Source organism: Bidens hawaiensis, unplaced genomic scaffold, assembly GCF_021521415.1.
Source record: "Bidens hawaiensis isolate Kalapana, Puna unplaced genomic scaffold, B.hawaiensis_p1.1 tig00052064_1, whole genome shotgun sequence".
NCBI classification, from domain to species: Eukaryota; Viridiplantae; Streptophyta; class Magnoliopsida; order Asterales; family Asteraceae; genus Bidens; species Bidens hawaiensis.
In genome coordinates, this window is record NW_027499328.1 from 1 (window position 1) to 17,608 (window position 17,608).

Genomic DNA, 17,608 nt, shown 5'->3' on the forward strand with positions numbered 1-17,608 from the left:
TTATCCTTTGATCTCGCATAAAAATTATATTAATCATATGATTTCGACCTTAGCCATGTGATTGAAGAACCATAACTAACGTTGTTCGATTTGAATAATGCTGCTTGATTAAACTGACAACTAAATAGTTTAGTGCCTGTAAAAGAGATTGTGTTGAAGTATATCATTACATAAGAGATTAGTAACAAATTTTCAAAAAACTTAAATGCATATTTTGTAAGCATATGGAAGAAAAAAAATACTACAAATTCAAAAGTAAATAAAAGAATTAAAAAAAATCTACGTTCAAATGTTGGCAAATACTATAGCTTTGCTTTTATTCTACCAACTGCTGCTCCTCTATAAACATTGCTCCACCCACTGCGGCAGCTTCTCACGGTCACCACCGCCGTACCTCGGCTTCTCCGACGAACTATACAACCCGACTCCCACGGATGAAACATCCTTAACCAAACTATTCACCCATGAAACATCTGGCTCATGACCGACATTCACTGGTAAACCATTTCTTATCCCAAAAGATGCCGACTTTCTAAACTTATTAGCCATGTCACCATTAAACCCCCAATCCACCTTCCCATCAGGCGAACCCCATTGCGAAATTGGCGAACCCACAGCTCCCGCACCACGGTCAATGAAGCTTTGACTGCGTTGTTTCAAGAATGCACCTGACCTTGAGTTTATCACTGCTTGGGCCACTGCGGCTGATGTGTCGAAAGCGAAATTTGCGGGTTTTCGTATGGGAGAAGACGAGTAATTGGATTGCAATTGGGTTGATCCGTAAACATCAGCGAGATTAGTCGGATTTAATTCCCCAAATCTGTTGGAGTAAACGTTTGAACCAAAATCATCAATCACTTGTTGTCTTTGTTGTTGTTGAGATAGTAAGCCTCGCAGTTCCACATCTCTTGCATTCAAAGCGGTTTTCAAACGGCTACCCGAAAGTTGCAACGCAGGGGGAGTCAAATGGTTCTTGTTCTGCCACCCATTCACTGGAGAAATAGTTGGTGACATGGGTGGGGTCGAACCAAAAACCATTGAGCCCGAGCTCTGACTTTGGCTTGAGCTCGGGCTCGGGCTCATCAAACCCATTTCAGTTGAAGAGCGTTCAACTGAAATGGGTGAAGGAATTGCCGACCCAGTAGAAGCATACAACGGTCGTAACTCTTCAACCCTGTGCGCGAAAAAACACACTTTTCGCGCACAAGACATCTCATCCTTACACAACCGTGTCTTGTACTGGGCCGGGTGAAGCCACGACTCAAACACCCCGTGCGCGTACTCACACGCGTCTCCGTTCCTGCAGCTTCCTTTGCGAAACTCCGGGCACGGGACACACGTGTAATTAAACTTTTTCGGGTCCCGCCTTCGCGCGTTCTCGCCAGGGTGAACAAACGGGCACTCGGTCCAATCGTGCGTATACGCTCTCGAACACGGCTTCACCTTAAAAGTATACATCCTAAACTCATCGGATCCATACAACTCGTTATTAATATCCGGCAAAGGTACATCCACCGGATACTCCTTCTTCACAGGAGCAATTTCCTCCGATACAAAACCCTTCAATATCATCTCCAAACCCTTTCGAATACTCGCTTTGATTCCACGAGCAATCAAGTCGCCGGGCTTGTTCCCGTTAGCATCCGGTAAGCTGACGTCCGCACCGGCGTCGATTAACAGTTTAGCAACTTCACATGACATCGGAGACCCGCCGGCGGCGGCACAGTGGAGAGCTGTAACGCCGTCGGTGGCGGAGGTTTTGTTGACGTCGATGTTATTGTTATCGATTAGATATTTTAAAATTCGATTGCTTCCGTAAACGGAAGCAACCATTAACGGGGTTCGTTGTACGAACCCCATCGATTTAGATGACATTTTCCTTCCGTACCATAATCCGACGTCATCGACACCGATGTTGTTTTGTTCAACCTCGGATACGAACGCGGAAACATCATCGGCAGCTGCTAACTCGAGTATTTTCGAGGACTTCATTAGAACCATATTTGTTTTGTGTCTGTTGAATGAATCGGAATGGTTGGTATTTATACGAGGAAAATAATAATAATAATATTATTGGGGAGAGGAGGAAGGTGTGAGTGACTTTCTCTCGGTCAAAAGTCAAAGCATTTATTCAACTATGGTGGAACTGAGGGCTCACCCACTTCAAAACTACAAATAAACTAATCTCACGCGGTCCAGGTATTTATTTGTAGGCGATTAAGGGCACAGAAGGTTCGGACTCGGTCACTCGGACTATGACCGTGTTGAATTTGGGGGCTGATTAAGTCAAACTTTGTGTTATTAAGATTTGAACTTTTCATTTATTGTGTTTGGACTTTGGATGGAATTAAGGTTTATTTTGTTGTGAGGTAGGAGTTGTTAGTTGTGTCAATATTAGCAGGGGTATGAGAAGTCGGTTGAGTTAGATTATGGGGGTTTAATTATAACGATAATCGAGTTTTGATTATCGAAGATAGTTTAATCATAATCATAACCCAGGTTATGTGGTGTTCCAAGCTCTATTATCAAAGCTTCAAAACTGAAATATGTTGGTTCAAGTTTGATTAAGGTATTATGAGGTATGTTGTAAACAGTTATTATATAAATTTAAATGCCCGAAGTTAAAAATGAAGGTATAAAATTTGGGAAACATAAAAATATAATGTATGGTTTGGTTAAAGTTGTTAACAAAGACACATTAACTGTAACCATAACCGAACAGTTGGTTAATGAAATCCACTTAACCATAACCATCAGTCTTGTTCGTTTGTTGTTAATTTTGGTTAATTTTCTTTCTGCTATGGTTCGGTTTTTGCTCACTCCTAATCAATATTGGTGAATCGGTAACCTTAGTTCAACCGAAAACGAGAGGTGATAAATACGTTGTGTTCATGGGTTACCTGGTCGAACACAAAACAAACCTAGAAAATTGAGATAAGCTATCATGCCTAACATATGAACTCGATCACGATACAAATACTTATTGGTTTTTTCTTTTTATAATAATACTTCAAATTTACACACTTGTAACCAAAATCACAAAATGTATACAAAATTAGGCTTAAGTTATAAACTCGATATTGATGTATGTTTTAACTATAAAAAAAATATAACCGATTTTAGTTATACAGTAAAATCACAACAATTTGTTTTAAAAATAAATAAGTTAAAAGGATTCAACTATAAATACGATGTATCAGCCCGAACCCTACCTATTTATCTCACTACTAGAAAACTAAGCATTTGCAATGGCGTTTTCGGTCGGAAAACGGTTGCAATTGCCTTGTTGCGACTGTTTTGCAACTGAAAGGGTAATCGGAAAAACGCCGGTCGCAGTTGCTCTGTTGCGACCACTTTGCGACCAAGTAACAGTCGCAAATCTTTCAACCGGTGATGCGGTCGCAAATGTTCCGATCAGTGTGGCGGTAGCAAATGTTCCGACCGGTGCTGTGGTCGCAAATATTCCGACCGATGTAGCTACATCGGTCACATATGTTCCGACCGGTGCTGCGGTAGCCAATTTTCCGACCGGGGCTGCGGTCGTAAATTTTCCAACCTTGAACCTGCTGACAATATTTTTGGCACAATGCAGTAACTATTTTTTGAAAAAAATTAGTAAAATATAAAATCATATAATTATAGATGCAAACACGAATAAAACTATAAATTTCTATCAAAGATGTTCAATACAAAATGTTATTCGAGTCCTATAAACAAATATAAAAAAATGTTTTTCTAGCTATACACGCATTCTCCTAAACGCATTCATGAATACAGTCCTGAATATATCTGAAAATGTCTTCTTCTTCTGTTCCTCGTTGCCTGCTCAACAAACAATTAACAAACAAACATAAATAATAAACTTTTGTTCCTTCAATTGTTTGTTTTCGATTGTTTGTTCGTTTAAAGTTAAACAAACGAACATGAACATGCTATGTTCATGTTCGTTCAGTTCATTACAAACCTAGCCCGAATTCATAATGTTTCAATAATAATATTAGCTTTTTAGAAAACATGATTTAAACTATTTAAGAGGTTTCATGTCGATATCCTTGGACAATTTTTTAACACATTTGACATGTCGATATCCTTTTTTAGCTTAAGCTTTAAACTTTTGACCCGCTAGATAATAAAACTCAAAAGTTGATCCAAGTTCTAAGTTCTAAACGCCAGTTAGTAAACGATTGACATCAAGATTACCTTTAATTATGCTTCCAGAAAATGCCAATGTGATTCCAGCTACAAATATTAATTAATGTCGCATGAGCCTTGTATAAAAAACTTTACATAATCACCAACAGTAACTAAGGTGAGGTAAAATTATTGAATATTGGAACTAAAATTAAAGTACCTTTAACAAGTGCCAGCCCATAAGTAGACAGACAAATTGACTGTAGTATTTGATGAAATACATCTGAGCCATACTCTGAAGTCTGAAGTAAAACAGAGGATGTTAGCATCTCTTGCTTCCAATCGTTGCATAAATAGTTTTCAGAATCTACACAAGGAAACTAAAATTATACATAAAAATCACAATAAACAGAGAATTAAGGTGTTAAATATTTCTAACTAGATTTTTGGCCCGGGCACGTTGCGGCGCAAAGACGTGAAAGTATCGCCATTAATGAAAATTAACCTAACTTTTAATAGGGATGAGCAAAAATCAGTATGGTACCGATTGGTACCGGTACTAGTACCGAAATCGGTACCGATTTGGTACCGTCGGTACCGAATCAGTACCATGATTTTGAGTTTTCGGGACCGGTACGGTACGGGACGGTACCGGTATTTCCCGAATTTTACCTTAAATACCGGTACCGAACTGAACATTTCGGTACCGGTACCAGTACCAAAAATTTGTGATTTTCGGTGGTCGGTACCGGCACGGTACCGGTCGGTACCGGCACGGTACCGAGCTCATCCCTAACTTTTAATACTACATTAAGTAAAACTTAGTTAGGATCTAAACACACCAAAATTATCAAGAATTACATGAAAAGATAGAGTAACCTTGACTGCATCATAGAATAGGTTTGCATCCAATGTCTTATCAACCAGTAGTGATGGCAAGTTTGAAAGCAAAAGTGCAGCGTAATAGAAACAAAATAAAGTGTGTTAGGAGTTTAAAAATTGACAAGTTGAATATGATAATGAAAATTTACCTTCAGCACTTATGCACTACACTCTGAAATGGGTCAACCGTGGCATGCGGTTGAAAATGGCCAAGCACCTTTTGAAATGTGACGATACCAATAATCAAGATGACCATAGCAGTTAACAACTATAAATCCAAAAAAAAGGAAAAAAAAAAGAAGGGGGAATTAGAAAGAAGCAAAAATAACTGACTACCATTATAACCCTGCATTACATGAAATTCCATTTATTTATGCCCCCCCTTATTTTAACAATAAAATTAATGAGTAATGTAACATGGCAAAGTGCCACATCTACAGACCTTATACTTTCAGCAAGTTCTTAAGACACAACATTTATGGCTCTAGTTTCAGTTATGTTTGTGTGTTTACTTTGTGAACCATTCATTTAAATTGCAACAACCTGGAGACAAATGAACCCTTTTAGTCAATTTGAGGAAACTTGTTCAATTCCCTAAAACACAAAATCCTGCAACTGTTGTACACATCTACTGGTCGGTCATATCAAGTTTTGAATCAAAATCATTTAACTTTGGCCATATGTATACTCTCCGAAACAAATCTCCAATTTGGACTTCTTACAAGACCAGCCTGAAAAGTTAACAATCTGAATAAATAAAAATAAAAATTCCTTCCAGACCAGCCCAAGAAGCTGTCCTATCGGAAATTTTCAAACTGTAAAACCGAACTGAAACAAAAATAGGCAGTTTAATTTTATGTTTTTGTAAAAACCAAACTAAGGGTTTCATTTTTTGGTTTCGTTCAGGTTTAGATTCAGTTTTTTAGTTTTTAGTTTCGGTTTCGTTTCGTTTTTGGTTTTGGTTTTGATTTCATAAAAGCAAAAAATTAAGCCTAATAAATCTTAAAAGGACCAACAATTTCAACAACAAAATTGTATTGGTTACGCAACACAAATACACATGAATTAGTGGTTTTATGTTTTTGTAAAAATCGAACTAACGGTTTCGTTTTTTGGTTTCGTTCATGTTTAGTTGCAGTTTTTTAGTATTTGGTTTCGCTTTCGTTTTCGTTTTCGTTTTTATGCTAATAATATCGACAAATATAATAGTAAATGTATCATTGTATTTAAGCACACTTGAATTGCAAGTTGATCATTAGGGTGGGCTAAAACTTAAAACTTTTCGAAACTATATTGTCTTGTTTGACTAAGATAGTCAACTGCCACTTTACCAGTCAAACAAAACAGCTAGGAAGATTTTGTGCAGACAATAAATTGCAATCTGAACCAAACACCAACTTGAGTCAATTGTCACAAGCTAATGTGCAGTATTCAATAAAATTTGGCTGCAACCAAAACACGTTTGACTTTTGAGTTTGACCAACACTAACCCATCCGAAACAATTTGTGCAGTGAAAACTACAAAGTGGTTGTCCAATCAATACTCATTATACCACAGTCTGTTAAGCTACCATGGGTTACCCTAATACTGAATTAAAACAATGTCAACAATGCTGCAAACATATATTGCAATTTTATTTATGGTTACTAATGTGTGTACAAAATTTCATATTGCAAAAAGATAAAACATTACAAATGAAAGCCTTTAGCTAATTGACTTCATACTTAGTTGGAAAACTTGACCCATTTTGAAAAGGGGCTGTGGTCATGTTGATCCGCTAACATTTCAGTATTTTAAAATAAATATAAATTTATTTTCCTAATTATTTTAGTGTTTTTAAAAAAGATTATATTTGACCAAACTGGTTCCAGAGAAAAAAAATACGAAGACATAATTTTAGTTTTCATCCTATATCTTGTTCTTAGAAAAAAAATCAACACCGGTAAGTTTGAAGTTGGTAACAGTGAAAATTCTTTAGCATAAAATAAAAAAATCTCAAAATAATCTTTACTAGATAGACATGCTTACCTGCTTTAAGCTGCCTCTGAACAACTTCACCATAAACGGACCTAGTAACCTTAGCTACCTGAACAATTGTATCTCAAATTGGCGAGTGAATCTACAAATTTATCACAAAATGAACAACACTAATACCAAAATCAAAGTTATAATACTTACAGCAGCTGGAGAGATGACGGAATCCACCTTTGTAACTTTTTAGCATGCTCCTTCAACAACTCCATCCTGTATAAAAACACAATATCTAGTCACCGCAATCAAAATAATAACTCATGATGATTCTGTTAGAGAAAGTAAATTTGAGTAAAGCTTATGCTTTATATCATTTTATAGATTAACTTCAAATATGAATACCAAATTTTTGCTTCAATATCAAAAGAGACGAACCAAATCACCAATCTAACCGTACTCGACGAAGACAGTTTCTGTTGGCAGGGTGGTCACGGGCGGATTGATTAAGGTTGCAGCAGCGAGCGCTTTCAACAGGTGACGGTGGTCGTGGTTCCAACGAGAACCGAATTTTAATGATAAAGTGTAGATGCGTGCTTTTGAAATGTTTTGGTATTTGAATTTTAATGATAAACTCCGACCGTCTAGCCATCGGTTGTAAAAACGCCTCCACCTACACAATAGATAAGTTCCAAATTAGAAAACAAAAAGATACCAAATATCATGTTATGCAATTATCATCAGTTTCGATTTAAGCTAAATATTTTAGTTTACCTGGTATACTTCCTTATCTGCATCTTTTGGAAGACGCCAACAATTTACATCTCGAAAACTTGGTTCAAACATTTCATCGAGCACTTGATGTGCATCTCCAAACGAAACCAAATCAGTGAATAATCACTTTGATTTTAATCTAATTTATGTACAATAACATCTGCAACTTCAGGATCAGGACCTCAAGTGGAGCATTCAACTGCTTCGGCCACTACAATTTCAAAATCCTCCACCGTTAAAAGCCAATTCACACACAAAATCAAGGAACAAGCACTAAAATAAACTAAAGGATGAAACTAAACTCACAGTGACGCTAGGTAAGAACAAGTTCGTCGGTTTCAATTCACGTTGGTTTCGATTCATGAAAAATATTAGGTTAGATTGTTAATTATAATCATCATGGAAAAATATAGATAAACCATTGCTGAAATCAGTTAGGTCAAAAAGATAAACTGAGGCAATAATATCCTAACTAAGGCACAAATTGATGAACTAACAGATGCAATCGGCTTTAAGCACTAACCTCAATGAACTAACGATCCAATTAGCTTCTCACACGTGTAGACAAACTTAAATCGTACACAAACTAAAAAGATGAACCAACACAAAGCACAAATTAGTGGAATGAATAGACAAACCTTTCAATTTTTGGAGAGAAGTTGGAGCTGCGGATTGAAATTAGAGCAAATCGGAGCTGTGGAGTAGTCATATAGCAGACGCAGAGAACTTAAATCGGTGTGAATCCTAGTCTAATCGGAAATCGGAGAGACGTGTGGAGCGAACCCTAATCTAATCGAAAATCGAAGCGATGTGTGGAGCAAACCTTCATCTCCGACCGCTTAGCCACAGGTTGCAAAAACTCCGACCGCCGGTTGCAAAAACTCCGACCGCCTAGCCATCGGTTGCAAAAAAAAACTCCGACCGCTTAGTCATCGGTTGCAAAAACTCCAACCGCCTAGCCACCGGTTGCAAAAACTCCGACCGACTAGCCATCGCGGTCGCAAAAACTCCGACCGCTTAGTCATCGGTTGCAAAAATTAAATTTTGGTAGCAAATATGCTAAATCGGTTGCTAAATTTACTACCGTTTTTTTCAGTAGCAAATTTTGATAGCAATTGCCTAATTTTCTAGTAATGTCTAAACATTTTCACACGACATGATTGATGAATATACCCGAACATGCTTAGACTATACCCATAGAAGGGATTTATGTGTTTGTTTTAAAAATAGTTTGAGTGAAGATTTTGAACATACGACTATTTATAATAAAGGTTTAGCTTAAAATGCTTGTCAAAATCCAATTTAATTGAAAGTTGAACAACATTCAGGCTAATAAAATCTACCCATTTTTGTTTTGTGTACTTCATGAAAGAAGAAGTGGGCGCTTCTCTTTAATGATATCTACACACAAGTAAGCAGTTTTAAAAATTTTGCAATTTGAAAACACCAAATTTAAGACATAACTTGGTTGAAGCCAGAGGAATTATTTTATTAGAGAATATATTGTGTATATTGTATTTTGGTATGATGATCACAAAATATCATTGTTATTAGAGAATATATTGTGTATATTGTATTATGACATGATAATCACATAATATCATTGCCTAACTTATAGTTGTATTTTGTATATATATGATTATCGACGAGCATTCATTTACAATATCATCACATTCTATCATGGTATCACCCCCCCCCCCCCCCCAAACCCTAGCGCCGATCTCCCTTCGACTCTTTCAATTGATCCTGCAGCCTCCCTTTCTCCTCTGCTACAAACTTCAATGGTTGCATACATCCCACTCTCCCAGTCAATAACATTCACAATTTCATCCCTATCACCCTAGATCTTGAAAACGGCCAATATACTTCATGGGGTGAATTGTTCACAATTCATTGTACCATCTTCGAGGTACTTAATCACATCATACCATTTGCTGTTGTTGCTTCTTCCTCCCCTACTGCCGATAAAGTAAAAGAAAAAGACAAAGCCTCGGTTGCTGTTCTTGCCTCTTAGGATCGAATAGATGTCGTTGTTAAACAATGGATCTACGGGATGATCTCTAACAACCAGCTAATGAATGTTATCAAATCGAAACCCACTGCGAAAGAGGCCTGGAATGCCATTGCTAATCTCTTTCAAGACAATCAAGCTTCTCGCGCCATAGCCTTGAAATCGCTTAACCAACATTAAACTAGAATCTTTTTCTAATATTTCCTCATATTGTCAAGAACTAAAGGTTTTAGCTGATCAATAAGCTAACGTTGGAGCACCAATGTCTGATCCTGATTTAGTATTACAGTTGGTCACTGATCTCACAAACGCCTAGTACGACGCGATCGGAATGTTTACGAAAACTATTTATTATTATTGTAACATTTCGGATTTTCCAAACCCGTATTCGTTTACGAATGAAACATTTTTAGATCTTTATTATTATTGAAAATCCAATATTTATAAGTAAATAAGTTTCCTAATGTTCACTTTAAGTCCCTCATACTTTGAATAATGTTTAATTCTTATTCATGTCATAAAAAGTTCATTAAATGTCCAAAGATCAAACTACAAGGACCATACTTGACAAAAATCAAAAGTTCTTCTTGTTGCCCGGAGCGTTGTGCGGTGGCAGCCCCCTTGGGTGGCCACGTGGCGCCTCCAACCATCTGATCAGTTTGTTTTGTCTTTGATCATTTTCAAGTTCGTTTATGGTATAAAATCGGTTATTTTAGGCACTTTAGAGAGAAGTAAGGACCAAGTAAACATCATGTAACTAAAATACAACTCCTAATTCGTTTTCCCTTGCCCAAGATCAGATCTTTATGAATCTTTCGATGATTATTTCCTTTAAGTCCTATTTACTTGCTTAAACGAGTTATATGTCCAAATATAGTTCGTTTTTCCTATCCGTATATAAACACATCATAATTCCCTGCTGTAAACTCTAATCTAACCCTAATACACCTCCTCCAGCCTTCAACTACCTCTGGTCATCCTCAAACCCTTTATTTTTTGCATATTCGTTGAAGATACAAGACTTGTTGGATTACTTTACTTGCTTTAGGACCTTTGACTTCCGTTTCTCATCAATCCTTTCACTTTTGGGGTAAGTTGTAAACTGTGAAATCGTTCATACATATTCCCTAATCAATAACCTTCAATTAATTTATGAGGTTGAAGGGTATTGACTGGTCAATTGCTTTAAAACCCGATAAAGGGTAAAAAGTCAACAACTTTGACTTATCGTTTTCTCACACTTCTGGTCGGATCCAACGTTCGGTCCAGAAGACTTTTATTCTCGTAACGTGATTTTAAGGTTACTGACCAAAACCCAACTTCCGAATCGCCGTTCGGATTTTGGTCAGTACCAGATCGCGTAAACGTTTAATTCAACATAACTAGAGTTCTACTCATCCGTTTGGATTGATTCCAGCGACATTCGTTTTTATTTATAGTTTCATATCACAAAGTTTCAGGTTCTGATCAGTTATCTCGTTTGACGCGTATTGGACGACTCGATTATCCGTTGACTCGTTTATTCTTAGTTATATTCACTTGCCTTTAATCTAAGGTGAGTTTTATCATTCCCCTATTTTACTCAGTTTTCTAAAACTTTTTGGGGACATATGCGTATATCATACTATATATATACCTATATATACATATATATCAAAAATAGCAAACGTGTAATTGTGTGTGATTAATCAAATATACTTGTTATGTGCTTATTTGTCTTTGTATGCAATCGTTTGACATATCCCCTTGGAGAGGGTTCTCATTATTGACCACCGCTTGATTCGCTTGGCAACGGTCTTATTCTCATTATTTTCTCATTGTTGATTTACCGGCTCCCGATTCGCTTGGCAATGGTTTAATCGAAAACTTATTTGCTCATGGTTTGATTTCATTACCGCATTTATTACGTTTTGCTTATTTATTATATTAACATTATTTTGGGTGTCAAAAATTGGTGATAAACTCACTCAACATGTTTGTTGACAAAACTCCATTTTCTACGCATATGCAGGTTGCTTGAAGTTGAAGTGTGGACACTTAGAAAGACCTTAGGGTTACATTAAAGACAAAACTTGAATTTAAATGATTGCATATATTTATTTAAATCGTATTGTTGTGTTGAATATTGTGTGCACATTTGAAAAAAAATAATTAAATAGATATTGTCACATTTACATTATGATAGTATCTTTGAGCTGTGAGCAATCGGTTCACGCCCCGGCATTTTCGCCTTAGGTTGGGGTGTGACAACTATGCTCATGGTCAACCCACTCAAGGAGTATACTATCCAACCTACATCAATCAGTGGGGATACCACACACCCTACACCAACATGCACACCCCACCCGCCCCTCACCCTAATGTACCCCACACCAATCGAGCACCTTTCAAATCTGGGCTAACTTTCTCATTCTGGATTACTAGGCCTAACACCCCAGGCCCACTTCAACCAAGCCCATACACCACAATAAATCCCCCAATAGTATGCTTCTTAGCAGTACATTCCAACAAATATTGAGCAGACATTCCAAACCATGACATTGAATCCAGATTTACAACGGAATCTTGAATCTGGTGCCACCAATCATATGACCAACACTACAGGTACACTCTCATCTTATTTCAATAATAACACTTTGAATAATATTGTCGTGGGTAATGGGTTCTAAATACCCATTATAGGGACCAGTTACACCAAACTAAACACAACTTTTAAACCCTTATATGCCAACAACATTCTTTATGCACCTAACCTCATTAAAAACCTCCTATATGTTCGTCGTCTTACTATTGATAATATGATTTCCATTGAATTCGACCTATTTGGTTTTTTTTTGTGAAGGATTACCTAACGCGGATTCTTATCCTTCGTAGCAATAGTACCGGCGACCTCTACCCACTCACTCTCTCTATTGACACCAAGTTTACAAGTCCAACAACCTTTGTTGTACTTTCTCAGGACTTCTGGCACAAAAGACTAGGGCATCCTGAAATTTCACTTTTGCAACATTTGAATAAACAAGAATTTATGTTTCTAAACCTTGTGTTAATCGTATTTGTCAATCGTGTGTTTTTGGTAAACATGCTAAGTGTTCCGTTTTATGATTCATTGTCAATTACAAATCTTCCATTAGATATAGTGCATGGTGATTTATGGACGTCTCTGGTACTTAGCACCGGAGGCCACCGCTATTACATACTGTTTCTTGATGACTTGACAAACTACCTATGGACTTTTCTCCTCACAAATACGCCACAAGTATTCTCGATATTTCCTAATTTCCATAAATTCATACTCACTCAATTTAATATGCACATTAATACTTTCCAATGTGGCAATAGCTGTCACATCCCAACCTAAGGAGGAAATGCCGGGGCATGAGCATGATTGTCAACAGCTCGAAGATACTATTATAATATTAAAGTGTCAATATCTATAAGTTAATTATTAAATTTCAAAAAGTGCACACAATATCCAGATATGACAAAATATTCCAAATAACTTAAACAATGATTGTCTTCGTTAAATCCTAAGGTCTTGTCTAGGTGTCCTTTTCACGTCAAACTTCAATTCAAAGCAACCTGCATATACGTAGAAAATAATAGAGTTTATCAACATAAAGTTGAGTGAGTTTATCACCAGTTTCTCAAGAATATGATATAGTATGATAAATAAGCATAACGTTGTATATTGCGGTAAATGAATCAAACCATAAGCAAGTAGTTAGACCGTTGCCAAGCGAATCGGGCGTTGGTCAATAATATGAGCACCCTATACAAGGGAATACATTGGACCCCTACAAAATGTACGAATGAATGAATATTAACACAAATAAGCATGTAACAAGTATATTCGATTAATCACACACAATTATACATTTGCTATCTTTGATATATATATATATATATATATATATATATATATATATATATATATATGAAATACGAATAATACGCATATGCCCCCAAAACGTTTAGAAACATAGTAAAATAGGGGAATGATAAAACTCACCTTAGATTAAAGGCAAGTGAATACAAATATGAATAAACGAGTTAATAAATAAGCGAGTCATCCACTAATGCGTCAAACGAGATAAACAATCAGAACCTGAAACTTTGAGATATGATAATATAAGTAAAAAGGAACTCGTTTCCGCTGGAATCAATCCAAACAGATATTTAGAACTCTAGTTATGTTAAATTAAACGTTTACGCGAGTTGGTACTGACCAGAATCCGAACAGCGAGTCGGAAGTCGGGTTTTGGTCAGTAGCCTTAAATTCTTTATGAGAATAAAAGTCTTCTGGACCTAACATTGAATCCGACCAGAAGTATGAGAAAACGTAAAGTCAAACTTGTTGACTGTTTTGCCCTTTAACGGGTTTTAAGCAAATTGACCAGTCAACACCCTTCAACCACTGAAACTGATTGAAGGTTATTGACTAGGGAATATGAATGAACGAGTTTACAGTTTACAACTTACTCGAAAAGTGAAAGGATCGATCAAGAGATGAAGTCAAAGGTTGAGAATACTTGAAGTCAAACACAAATACTTGTTTCTTGATCAATATGGCAAAACCGGAAGAGAAACCAAGGGAGTAAGGTAGGTGACGGATGAGGGATGAATAATTATTGTTTAGGGATGATTATAGCAGAAGAAATAAGGTTTGTTTATATATGAAACACTAAAACGAACTAATTATGGTTATATACTCGTTTAAGAAGCCGAATCGAGTTTTAATGATCAAATCAATAAAATAACCAAAGCATTTCGTGCTTGATCAAGGGGTTACGTATATGGACATGTATTTAAGCTATATTAGTTTTCTTGGGGCTTAAAACACTTGATTTAGTCCTAAAATAAGCTATTTCGGGCCAAAATCGAACTAGGAATGCAATAAATAACAAACGAACTAATCAGTAAGGTAGCGGCAGCAGGCCTAGCACACCACATCGCGCGGCGCTCCGGCCAAGAGTAGGATATCTTTCATTTTTGACAATTTTGGTTCTTTAACTTCTTAAAATGGTTAAATAATGCTTATTTTATAGTTAAAACAATGAGTGGACATCTTAAAAAGTATAAGGGGTGTAGAATTAGAATGTAAATCTTTATTACTTATAAATATGCGATATTATTATTAATAAGGTCTGAATAATGTTCTCGAACCGGTTTAAACGTAAACGAATACAAGTTTGAAAAATCCGAGATGTTACAATGGCACCGAGTAAATAATAAATCATTCCATAATTTTTGTGCCAAATAGGACATGTCTTTTCGCTTCTCATGTCCTCACACCTCTTCACAAAACGATAAAGCCGAAAGGAAAATTCGTTCCAACCAACAACATTATTCGTACACTCCTTACACACGTTTCCGTTCCCACAAACTTTTGGCATCACTCTCTTCAACTAGCCACATATCTCATTAATATTCTGCATAGCAAAACCAAACAAAACCACACCCCACCTCACTCCTATACCATACACAATCTCTCTATTATATCTTCGCACTTTCAGGTGTCTTTGCTACCCGCTTTTCCTGTCTACATCCATTAACAAACTTCAAAACTGCGCATCTCCTTGTGTCTTTCTAGGTTACCCTTCTAACCATAGAGGGTACAAATGCTACGAACTATCTACACGTAGAATCATCTTATGTTTTTATCGAGACCATTTCTCCTTTCGCTACACTACAAAATCCCCCCCCATGATTTTCTACACTAAAATATTTCATTAGACACATCCCCGGCGTTTTGGACATCTCCACATCCGCCTCCTTCTACCAACTCTAATATCCAACCCAACCATAGCGCTTTCGACTCAAATCCTTCCACCCCTCTTCATCACACGCGACCCAACCCACTTCTCCACTATCCATGGCTAATGCATATAAAATTATACACCTTTTCACCACTAGAATATCTCCAAAACGATATAAATTCAGCAATTATATTAGAATAAATAACTATTAATGTTTATAAGTTCTATTTCTAGGTAAATAAAGCTTTAAAGAATAAAGAGAGCTGATTAATGAAGAAAGATGATGAAAAAACTATAAAAAAACTGACTCAATACACCCTATGGTGAATCAAGATATGGCCATGTTAAGAAGATGCGAAGAAAAGACAAATTCAAGAAGTCACAACATGGCCATGTTAACTTCAACACATTCCATGTTAACAAGAACAAGAGGAAAAGACAAAGTAGAAAATTTTGAAGCTCAATATGGCCATGTTTACCCTAAACACGCCCATGTTGATAGTACAAGAGAAAAGAAAAAAAATGACCCTTCCAAGCTCACGAAGGTCGTGTTTAGAACTCACCACGGCCGTGCTCACTCTCCTGCTGTACCATCTGACAACGAGCATTACTTAAAAGACAAAATGATCATCACGGCCATGCCCAACTCACCACGGCCGTGTGGAAGTGCCCATCTCAGCCTATAAATACCATGCCATTCTTCATTGAATACATACCCTTCGATACCTTCAATAGCATTAAATTCTCTTCAACCACCTCCTTTCACCACCATTAATAAGGGAATCATCCCATCCATCCAACTTTTGAAGATCAATGAGATTAAGCTCTTGGAAGAAACCATTAGCATAAAAGATTAGTCATCCAAATTGGTTAGATTGTTCTAATTTGATCATGTTTGTATCCATTATTTTGATGTATAAGATTATGTTTACTATTGGCTAAACTTTCACTGTATAATCTTGGTTTATAATGAATCTTAATTGAAGTTTAATAATATTGGCTAAACATGTGATCGGTTTATAAAAAGTAAATGTTATGTTGTAATTATCACTTGATGAGGAATGTTAAAATACTCTTAAAAGATACCCTAAGTGCCGAACTTAACGATAAACCGAGTAATTACTAGTCTTGTGAGGCCTTAGTTTTAAACTTTAAAAGAGAAACCAAGTACCGAGCTTGTTGATAAGCCGGAGAACTGCCATTTTTGTAAAGGCTTGGTTGAGAAAAAAAACATAAATCCTAATATGCACATGGACCAAATGAAGTGTTAGTAGTAATTGATCATCTTAAAACGAGGACTATTGACAATGTTGTGAAAACAGATTGTTGATGTTCATCGACTAAAATCGGTTAATTACTTATCAAGTGAGTGTGCAACATAACCTATTTTAAACAAATCTTGGGTGGTTATTACATGAGTTCTATAATTTTTCAAGAGTTGTGTGGGTTAATACCTGGTAACTCAAGGTTGATCCTTTACAACTTAACTAATCTTAATTGGTATTTTATGTATAATGCAGAGGTTATTTTTACTAAAATATCAAGGACAGTTCACTTAGTAATTAAGGGATTGTCTTATTTTTAAAGTAAGTTATCTTATAAATACTTATTATAAACCAATTGCTTACATAAAATGATATTTTAGTGGAGATCATGAAGTTATGCATATCTCTTTATTTAATTATTATGGAATAACAAGATTTAGGAATAAGGCGTTATTCCCAAATTTAACCACCATAGCAAGCACACATCACATGTTTACCAAATAATTGTTAAACCAAGTTACTAGGAGTTATAACCAAGATGATACACTTTTATCCTTGATCATCTCTATTAAAATATAAAAACACATAAATATTGTCTTTAATTTATGCTTTTAAATTTCTCTTTAAAATTTCTTTATCAAAACCACTATGATGGAATAATATGACTTAGGAATAAGTAGTATTTCCATTTAATCACCATAGCAAGCTCATATCACATGTTTACTAATTAACTGTTAAACCAAGTTAAAAGGAGTTTTAACCAAGATGATACACTTTTATCCTTGTTAATCTCTTTTAAAAATATAAAAATACAAAA

The 17,608-nt window shown here is 36.1% G+C and overlaps 1 pseudogene; it reads right to left on the reverse strand.

The window, feature by feature from the left end:
• Positions 1–139: 139 nt before the first annotated feature.
• LOC143599347 (zinc finger CCCH domain-containing protein 29 pseudogene) lies at positions 140–2,009 on the reverse strand (annotated as a pseudogene).
• Between the last annotated feature and the right edge of the window lie 15,599 nt (positions 2,010–17,608).